This window comes from Lissotriton helveticus, chromosome 10 (assembly GCF_964261635.1).
Source record: "Lissotriton helveticus chromosome 10, aLisHel1.1, whole genome shotgun sequence".
In the NCBI taxonomy this organism is placed as follows: Eukaryota; Metazoa; Chordata; class Amphibia; order Caudata; family Salamandridae; genus Lissotriton; species Lissotriton helveticus.
In genome coordinates, this window is record NC_136071.1 from 612,187,000 (window position 1) to 612,196,184 (window position 9,185).

At 51.3% G+C, this 9,185-nt stretch overlaps 1 pseudogene; it reads right to left on the bottom strand.

Moving 5' to 3' along the window:
- Positions 1–3,504: 3,504 nt before the first annotated feature.
- On the bottom strand, positions 3,505–7,943 carry LOC144786417 (18S ribosomal RNA; annotated as a pseudogene).
- Positions 7,944–9,185: the final 1,242 nt, after the last annotated feature.

The window sequence follows — 9,185 nt, forward strand, 5'->3', positions numbered from 1 at the left end:
ATAACATACATTCAGCGGTGTAAGGAAAGAAAACACATGATGCCTAAAAACATTCAGAGGTGTAAGAAATAACAATTGCGAGGAAATAACCTTAGCAAGTAAATCACAAGTTGCGCAAAACTCACATTAGTCACCATCTGTGACTGTCCCTAGGCCAACTGGCCTCTCTAGGGCTAGGACGCCCTGTGTCCCAGTGTCAGGGGCCTAAACGTGGCAGCTGCCCACGAAGTGCTGGGCAGCTGGAGACAATGGTGGGGCCAACGCTGGAGAAATAAAATGTCCCCCTGAGCCTCTCAGGGCTCAACACAAATAAATGGCCCCTTTGAGCCTCGCTGGGCTCTTCGCAAACAATTGCGGGCTGTGAGCCTCGGGGCTCTGCACAACAAAATGCCCTCAAGAGCCTCTCTGGGCTCTCAACACACTGTGGGCAAGGTGGGAGCGGCCCCGGTACGGTAGGAGTCCCTCTCGGGGGACTCGCAACTGCAACAAATGCCCCCTGAGCCCCTCATGGGCTTGAAAACAAATAGGGCCGGTCGTGGGAGTCCTTCGTGGAATCGAAAAGTAATGCCCCTGAGCAACGTGGGAGCCCCGCTTGGGGGGCTCGAACACAAGATATGCCCCTGATCCTCTCGGGCTCTCAATAACAAATGTGCGGCTCTCTGGGGCGGTGGGGTCCCTCACGGGGGACCCGCTAACACGTGGGGTGCCTTTGTTGGGAGTCCCCCCCCTCTGGGGGACTCGAGATGCCGCAAATGCCCCTTGAAGCCCTCGTGGCTTCACAATAACAACAAGCGCAAGATCGCGCTACTGGGGGGGGCGGACACCGACAATGTGTCCCGGCGCCCCTCCCTTCTCCTCTGCCCCACTCACCGGGTCTGGCGGCGGCTCTGCTTCTTCTCCCTTTCCTGGGTGAGTGCACCGGGGCGCAGAGTAGGCTCCTGCCTGCCCCGGTGCCCAAAACAGCCGCGACTCTTTCGTGGGAGGCGGGGTAGGCTCCCGCCCTCCTACTTCCGGTTCCGGTTGTCCCGCCCTGGCCTGCCTGACTTCCTGGTCGCGGGCCGGCGGCGATGTTCGGTTGTCCCGGGCTGCGGTGGTGATGCGGGGAGATACACGAGGGGTAGGCTCCCTCTATAATTTAAATATAAAGTGAGGTGGCACTCGCTCCCAATGGAGATCCGCGGCAAATGAGCGGGGTGGCACCCGCGCTGCTCGGTCACCACACGGGGTGAAAAGTTGCCGGGTGGGCACCGGCCAAAGCACACAAAGCGCTCCCAAGCGCTAGAAGTTAAATAAAGCACCTTCCAGCGCTAAAGGCAATCTACAGCGCTCCCAGGCGCTTAGAGGCAATATAGAGCTCCAGCAAGGTCTGGAGGCAGGCAGGGGGGCAAGGCTGGGCCCAGAGCCAGCTCACTGGGTCTCCAGGCAGGGAGACAATCCAAGTGGCGGTCCTCCTGGCCCCAGCAACAGCAGCAGCCCCCTCAGGCAGGATCCTGGAGCAGAACATTTTGTATGGGGACACAGCCCTTTCTTATACCACTAAATCCTTTGTCTGTAGGTTCAGGGTGGGGGAGAAACCAGTCGCAGCGGGTTTTGGAGCACCCTTGATGGCTCAACCACCCCTTTCATTCACTAGGGAGGCTAGGGTTGTTAGACGCACCACAGGGGGCGGAGCCAGCATTGTGTGGGGAAAGCCCAGCCCCATTCAGGAACCAGGTGCAGCCCTCCCTCACATCACTCATGCTGATCTCTCCACTCACCACTGGGCAGACGCATCCAGACTTCCTGGAGCCAGGCTTGCCAGCCAGCTCCAGCCAATCACGCTCCAGCACCCTCACAGCACATGTACAGTCATGTCTAGAAGTGGCACTTCCACACTAGACGCATACACGCCGCATACATCTTTTCGCAGCATTCAATCACACGAGTCCGCACATACCAGACTCGAGCCTGTACACCCCACGCATCAGGAACTACCAGGGACACATACATTCCCCATGCATTCCTATGGGAGGGCAGGCCTATCTCACCACATGCACTCAAAGTGCGCACGCACTTTCCACTGGGACACAGTGAAAGTGTGCAGAACCCAATAATCACCATCACCAGGTCACCATAAAAAGCAAAACGTCTAAGGGTGAACCTGCCAGAAGGGCCAAGTCCAACAGCCATCAATGAGGGATGGTTGCCCCACCTGCACATCAACCATCTGCCACCCACCAGGGCCGGTGGGCACATCGAGAGTCCCCTGCTTAGGCAGCAACCTGAGCCATGAAAGCAGGCTGGCGGTCCCCTTTGTACTGGTAGGAGGCATAGAGGGGAGAAGAGCCAGGTTCCCCCATACCCTAAAAGCCACTCACGAGCTTCCATGCTTGTATACAGGCATGGAAGCTCACATGTAAATGACGTGACCCACTTAAGACCACCCTGGTCACCTCGGATCCCTCTCAGCCAACCTTACCAAATGAAAAGTCGGAGAGAAGGTGGAGAATATACATCAATAAATGTTTATTGTTAGTGCTCAGAGCGGGGCTCCGTCTGTCCTGTCTCGAGAGAGTGCTACATAGAAAACTGGAGAACAGTAAGCATAAAGATACATTATATGCATTGCATGGCCAACTAATATACGCCCACAGTGCAATTTTCCAACCAGATGTGGATGAACAGCGTAGAGACAAAAAAAAGGCTCCCACTCTCATATCTTTGAAAGACTAAGGACATTTTTCAAGGCTGTTTCACCCTGGGCTGCAATTGCACTACCAGACATGTGGGAGAGGCCCTCTAACAAGGAGAAAGCTATGCACTGGCATGAACAGTTAGTCATTACAGAAATAAAACTTAGCATTACAGAAATGAAACTTAGGAAAGGGCATTTCTCATAAATAGACGGGATTAGTTTTGAACAGTCTAAAATGGCACCTAAAATAGAAAATGGCGCATCAAATGCTACCTTATGCATAGCACAAATAGAGCATCTACGAGCATGATCTAACACATGGTAGCAGGTAGGTTCTCTTCTCACCTCTCAGAGCAGTTTACACAAGCATGGAGGGGCAGGGCATCACCACCAAGAGGAGCCGGGGTACCCTAATGGCCCCAGCTCCTTCTCATCCAGGATACCCTGCTAAGAAAGACAGACCACTACTCAGTCACTCAAAACCGGACAAGTTGGGATGAGAGGGCTAAGGTGGCAGGCCCTTCAGGGGTCTCAGTCCCGGGGAGGCACTGCAATTCAGTTACCCCCGGTGAGTGCTGGGTGAGCATGGGTTTCCTCTTAGGAGGGCTATCTCTAGTTTCATGCCACTCCCAGGGAGTCCGGGGCTACACCCGCCCCTGTCCCTCAAATGTCACTTGGGTACTCTCAGGTTCACAGTCCTTACCTATGCAGCCAGCAATCATGGACTGATCCACTGGTCAGGATGCACATGGGGAGGGTGGGTCCCTGTGCCTGGGGAGACAGCTGAGGGTTCAAGCTATCACTGTCAGTCACTGCGGCCTCTCAATCGTTAATGATCTTTCTGCAGGTTCACCGACGGAAACCTTGTACTTTTACTTTCTCTGAGTAGAAAAGCTTGTTTGTCTTCTTGGCACTCCACCAGAGCAATTGCCAACCTAGCAGGGCAGATCTAAGGACCTCACTAAACCATCCAATTGGCAGTATTGACAGGCGGTGTTCACAAAGAACAGAGACTTAATCGACGCAAGCTTAAGACCCGCACTTACTGGGAATTCCCCATCCATGGGAAATAATTGCAATTCACAATCCCTATCACAAATGTGGTTCAGCAGGTTACCCGCACCTGTCGGCAAAGGATAGACAAACACTCATCTGTCCAATGTAGCATGCATGCAGCCCCAAAGATATAAGGGTATCTGTCGCTTGGTAGCTTAAAATATTACCGTCTTAACCACTTGTTAATAGTGAAATATTTTTTTCTTTTGTTCTCCAATTAGATAGGGTCAATTAGAATTGTTCAAGTAGCCATTTTTCAGCTCTTGGATTGATGCTTTTTTATTCTTTTCTCTTTTGGATTCCAGGTTCATTGCAAAGAATTCCCACCGGCATCCTCAGAAGAAACGAAATGCACAGGTAGGTCTTAGTTTCTTTTTTATTTTCCTTTTATATATCTTTTCTGACTACTATCTATTCTTTCTGTCTCTTCTCAATGTTTATGCCGATTTGCTCACTCTCTTTCTCTTTTCTTTCTGTTTTAGGCTTTCATTTACTATCTCTCACTTATATAATCGTATTGGTGTTTATACTTGTCGCCTTCTTAGCGAATAGTCCACATTCATATAATTTCAAATTATACTCATGCTTTATCAACAATTATTATTTTTTAAATCATTCAACATCAAAATAAAGAAAAACAAAATTAAACTAGCGAGAGGTTTTCTTTAAGATAATGATTCTGATTGGCCCAAACCCTGCATTACCCTCCCCACCCATCTCCATTCCGTATCCTAAACCGCTTCTGCACTTGTGAAAGCCATGTTCCTCCTGGAGCTTGGCAGCCGCTGAGATTTTCCAGACGGTACCGCAGCTCCCTCAGTGCCTGCCTTCTGCTGCCCGGATAGTGGCGTCTCGCAGCTAGTTTGCCAGTCTCCTATTGTTGTCTGGTCCTGCAGATTCCCACAACTCATCTATCCTTCCAGTAGATGTTTTGACATTGTTACTTTCCTCTTCTGCACTTTTGGCATCTTCATTTTCGGGTCCTCTGTCCTCTGCAGCTTTCTCTTCCGCTTTCTCCTTGGGCTCAAGTCCCCTCCTGCTGACAATTGCCATCAGCTTTATTCCCACCTCCTGAACTTGTCCTTTATCTTTTCCTAGGATAGTGGAACTAATGTCCTGTAAAAGTAAAAACTTTGTCTCTATTTTATTTAGGCATAACTTCTGGAGCAGCTCAGGCATGGCCATCAGGGAGGTTGTCCCATAGTCTCCCCCTCATTCTGACAGCATCACAGACCTGTTATTGCTGGATCTCATCTGGCTGAACACCACTTGCCCCTCTCTATAAAAACTTGAAAGCTGACCTCTGTGGGTCACGTAACTAGTTAACACAAAGGGGTCTGGTTCTTTATCGGAATTAACCAGACAAATCACTCCACCAACTAAGAACGACCATGCACCACCAGCCACAGAACAAAAAGGGTTATACATCTGTCAAATTAAGCAGTCGGCTCCACTCCTGGTGGTGCCCTTTCAACAATTCTTTTAATTTTCAGCTTTCCAATCATACTAACCCCCCTCCCCCCCAAAAGATTTTGGTGTCCAGAAAGCTGCTTAGTAGGTCATGAAACAACTCCGCTGGATCACTAATCGACATCGTTTATGGTCGGAACTACACAGTATCTAGTCGTTTTCAAACCTCCGACTTTCATTGTTGATTAATTAAAACGTTCCTGTTAAATGCTTTTGCTTTGGTTCATCGTGTGCCAGTACAATATTTTCACTCTAGCCGGACAGTATGAATACCCTATGCAGTCCCTCTGAATCATGGACCCAAGTCTGAAAGCCAGCTTAATAAAACCAGAGTCCTATTCCTAGCTGACATTTTAAGTCAATGGTCCTGCTTTGAATACTCTAATTTTTTCAAAGTAAATGCTTTTGACCCCCAGAACTCTCAGTCAAGACCATCAATGGGGGCATGAGATGGAGGGATTGGGACAGGAGTAGCTCACCCCATGGCGTATTACCAGCTCAAACCCAAGAGTCAAATATGAGCTTTTTTGATAATCAACTTTATTGGCATATTGAAAACAACAAAGAAAATTCATGGGCAGCAGCCCGGCATTCAATAGGTGCAGTGGGAAAAAATCAGCAGCATACATAAAAGGGATTAGAGCAGTTCGCTCTGACATTATATTGACATGGTCTTGGTAAGAGACAAAGCATACCTCTGGGTTTAAGGTGGAAGCAGATTGTACCATTTCTCCCAAATCTTGGAGAACTGTGCTGGCGACCCCCGGGATTCGAAGAGGGCCTCCTCTTGGGCCCCACACCAATCCACCCCTCTCCTCCAGCCCCTCACCGTGGGAGCAGACTCTCGCAGCCAGTGATGTGCTATGTCCCGCTAGCCACGGCCACCGCCGTCCCCAGGAGGCGCTTATATGATCTAGTACCATCTAGGCCATCAAAGATCCCCAGGAGCAGCCGAAGCGGGTCATGAGGGACCTCCCAGCCCAAGGCCTGTGAAAGCTCTCTTTCCACTCCCCTCCAAAACCTCCCGAGCCCGGGGCATGACCATACCATGTGAAAGAAATCGGCCGGGGATTGTCCACACCTGGGGCAGTCTGCGGAGGTTCTCAAGTGGGCTCGATAAAGCCTCTCCGGGGTGAGGTAGGACGTGTGCAGGTAGTATGTCTGTACCAACCGCAACTTGGAAGACATAGTTAGGGTACGTGGGGCCATCAGGGCATCCCTCCAGTCGGCCTCCTCCAGGGGTCCCACACATCCCTCCCATCGGGTAAGCAGTTGGTCTAGGGACGTGGGGCTATTGTTGACTAGGGCACGGTAGATGCGGGATACTCCCCCCTCCCAGGTCCCCCATCACCACCTGGACCTCTAGTGGGCTGAATTCTGGAATGGTAGTTGGCGCGGGGAGATGCGCTTGGAGGGCGTGAGGCAGCAGCAGGTAGCGGAAGTGCTGGGTGTGGGGAAGGGTGTGGCGCTGCTGTAGGTCAGCAAAGGCTCGTATGTGGTCCCCCACCCATACATCCCCAAGCACCGACACCCCAATGAGATCTCAGCGTTGGAACCCGCCCAGGGACGATACCTCCCAGAGCCAGTTCCCGTGCCAGAGTGGCGTCTGGCGGGTAAGTTTGCGGTCCCATCCTGTGTGACGTAGGGCCGTGCGCCACGCCTGCAAGACCGCTCTGGTAATTGGGTCATGGTTTGCGGGATCGGGTACCCGTAAAGGAGCGTCTGGAGCTGTGGGAAATCCGTCTCCTCCAGTTCCACCCGGTATGCCGGTTCGGACCAGCCGCCCGCATACCAGTCGTGGATGACGATCAGTTTGGTGGCAAGAAAATAGAGGTAGAGATGGGTCACCCCCAGGCCGCCATCAAAGGGTGGGATGCGGCTGTGTGCGAGGGAAATCCACGGTCTTCCGCCGCTCCAGAGGAACCTGGACAGGGTTCCATCTAGCTCCCGGAACCAGGCACAGGGAAGGGGAATAGAGGTGTTCTGTAGGATATACAGGAAACAGGGAAGGACCATCATTTTGAACAGCGCGCTCCGCCCCAGGGGATTAGGAGGAAGGGATTGCCATTTCTTTAAATCTGATCTCATTCGGTTCACTAGGGGCAAATATGAGCTTTTTAACTGCAGCAACTTTAATATGCCATTTGAGCTGGAATTACCAAGACTGCTGGCACCACATTTGCCCTCCAATGGATCCTTGTTACAGTATTAAAGTGTACTCATTCCAAGTACAGGGCCTTGAAAGAGTCCTGTATAAGATAATTTCCATCACTACCTCCTTGAGTCGAGAGTGGGTAATTTGTGCACTGGCTCCCTTCCTTGGATGTGTTAGCTGTTTCTCAGGCTCTATCTCCAGAATTAAACCCTGATTCCCTGCTGCCCATGGTCAGCAGGATAGGCACAGAAATTACCATTGAAAGTTGATTGGGAAGACATCCGTATGTTTTGTCGCTGTCACACGGATGTGCGGTCAGCCCTAGGGTATCTTAGAGTCATCAAAGCAGCCTGGTGAGCCCAGATTGGTCTTGGTCTGATAAATTCACACATCCTGGGAGGTCTGCACTCTTTGCCATGTATTAGCTCTAGAACTACTACAGTTATCCGAGTAAAATATGTAGCAATCACAGAACCATAACTGGTTTAATAAGCTATTCACAGTTTCACTGTACTGGCCATATCCACTTAGACATACATCCCTTAATCTTTGAGACAAGCTTATGCTATTGGCAGGATCAACCAGGTAGCCGGACCTGCTGGATGGGAGGAGGAGCCACATGCCGATCCTAGACTGACCGCCACAGCCCTCTGGAACCTGGTTTGGGAGCCCATTCTTGCCTGCAGGTGGCTGGGAGGACAGGGCAGTCACATAGCCACTGGTAGGCCCTGCCCGCTCCATAACAACAAAAGGGAGAGGCAGGCTAAGGTGCAGCCTGAGCAAGACACAGGGGTGCTGTGTCCCAACTTGGGCAGTCGGGGTCACTCCATGGAATGGTTGTTCCAAACTGCTGAAAAAATGCACTGGGTAGAACAGAACAATGGACAGGCACAAAGAGCCCGGACGAGCAGGTAGTATCTAGGACTAGCACCACCCAACCCATCTACTCTGGTGGTACAACATTACAAGCTACCAAGCTGCTTGGCCTCCCCTCCAGTCAGACTATCCAGGCAGGATGGAAGCTCTTTGCTTGAAACAGCAGCCGACCCTCAGCAAGCTGTTCATCCCCAAATGTGCCCAATCAATCAGAGTACAGTGCAGCTAAACCAGCCCCAAGCAGGCTGCCCTGAATGGGTATGTCAGCTTTGCAGGCCTGCCTGCTCTCTGGGAAGCAAGGCTCAGAGGAAAGAGCCATGAGACAGGGATGGAATGCAGCCACAGACTCAGGCCCCTGAAACTGCAGGGCAGGCAGGCCCTGGCCCTCGCAGTACCGGAGGAGAAAGCCTGAAGGACAACGACAATCCCTCATATTTCATCCCTAGGAATCCAGAGAAAGGCCACCTTCCTTTCTTGTAATGCATGCACACCAAGTGAAAGGGTCCTATTGGAATAAACACATCTGACCTCACAGAGCACTGGCTAGGCTTGGAAAGTCAAATCAGCCTCCATCAGGGCTCCCAGATCAGGCCTTCTGTCATGATCACAGTACAGTACTGGCTAACCGCCCCAAAGCTGGCCGCTCTGCAAGGGGCGGTTAGTTTCATATTTCTGCCTGCTGTAAGGGAAGCAATGCTCAGAAAAAAGGCCAGTAGACTGGATTGGAAGGCAGCTGCATACTGAAGCAGCAGGCAATGAGGGGTTCCCAAGTACACTGTCCTCACTTATTCAGAGCAAGGTTAATCCCTTTTCATGTAATCGTTCACAAGGAGTAACAGAGGGGGCCAACAGAGGAAACTCACAGTTTTTCCTGGAACCCTGGCTAGGGTCGAAGAATCAAATGAGCCCTCATCAGGACTTCCAGTGGAGCTCAGTTCATCTGGGTGCTCTATA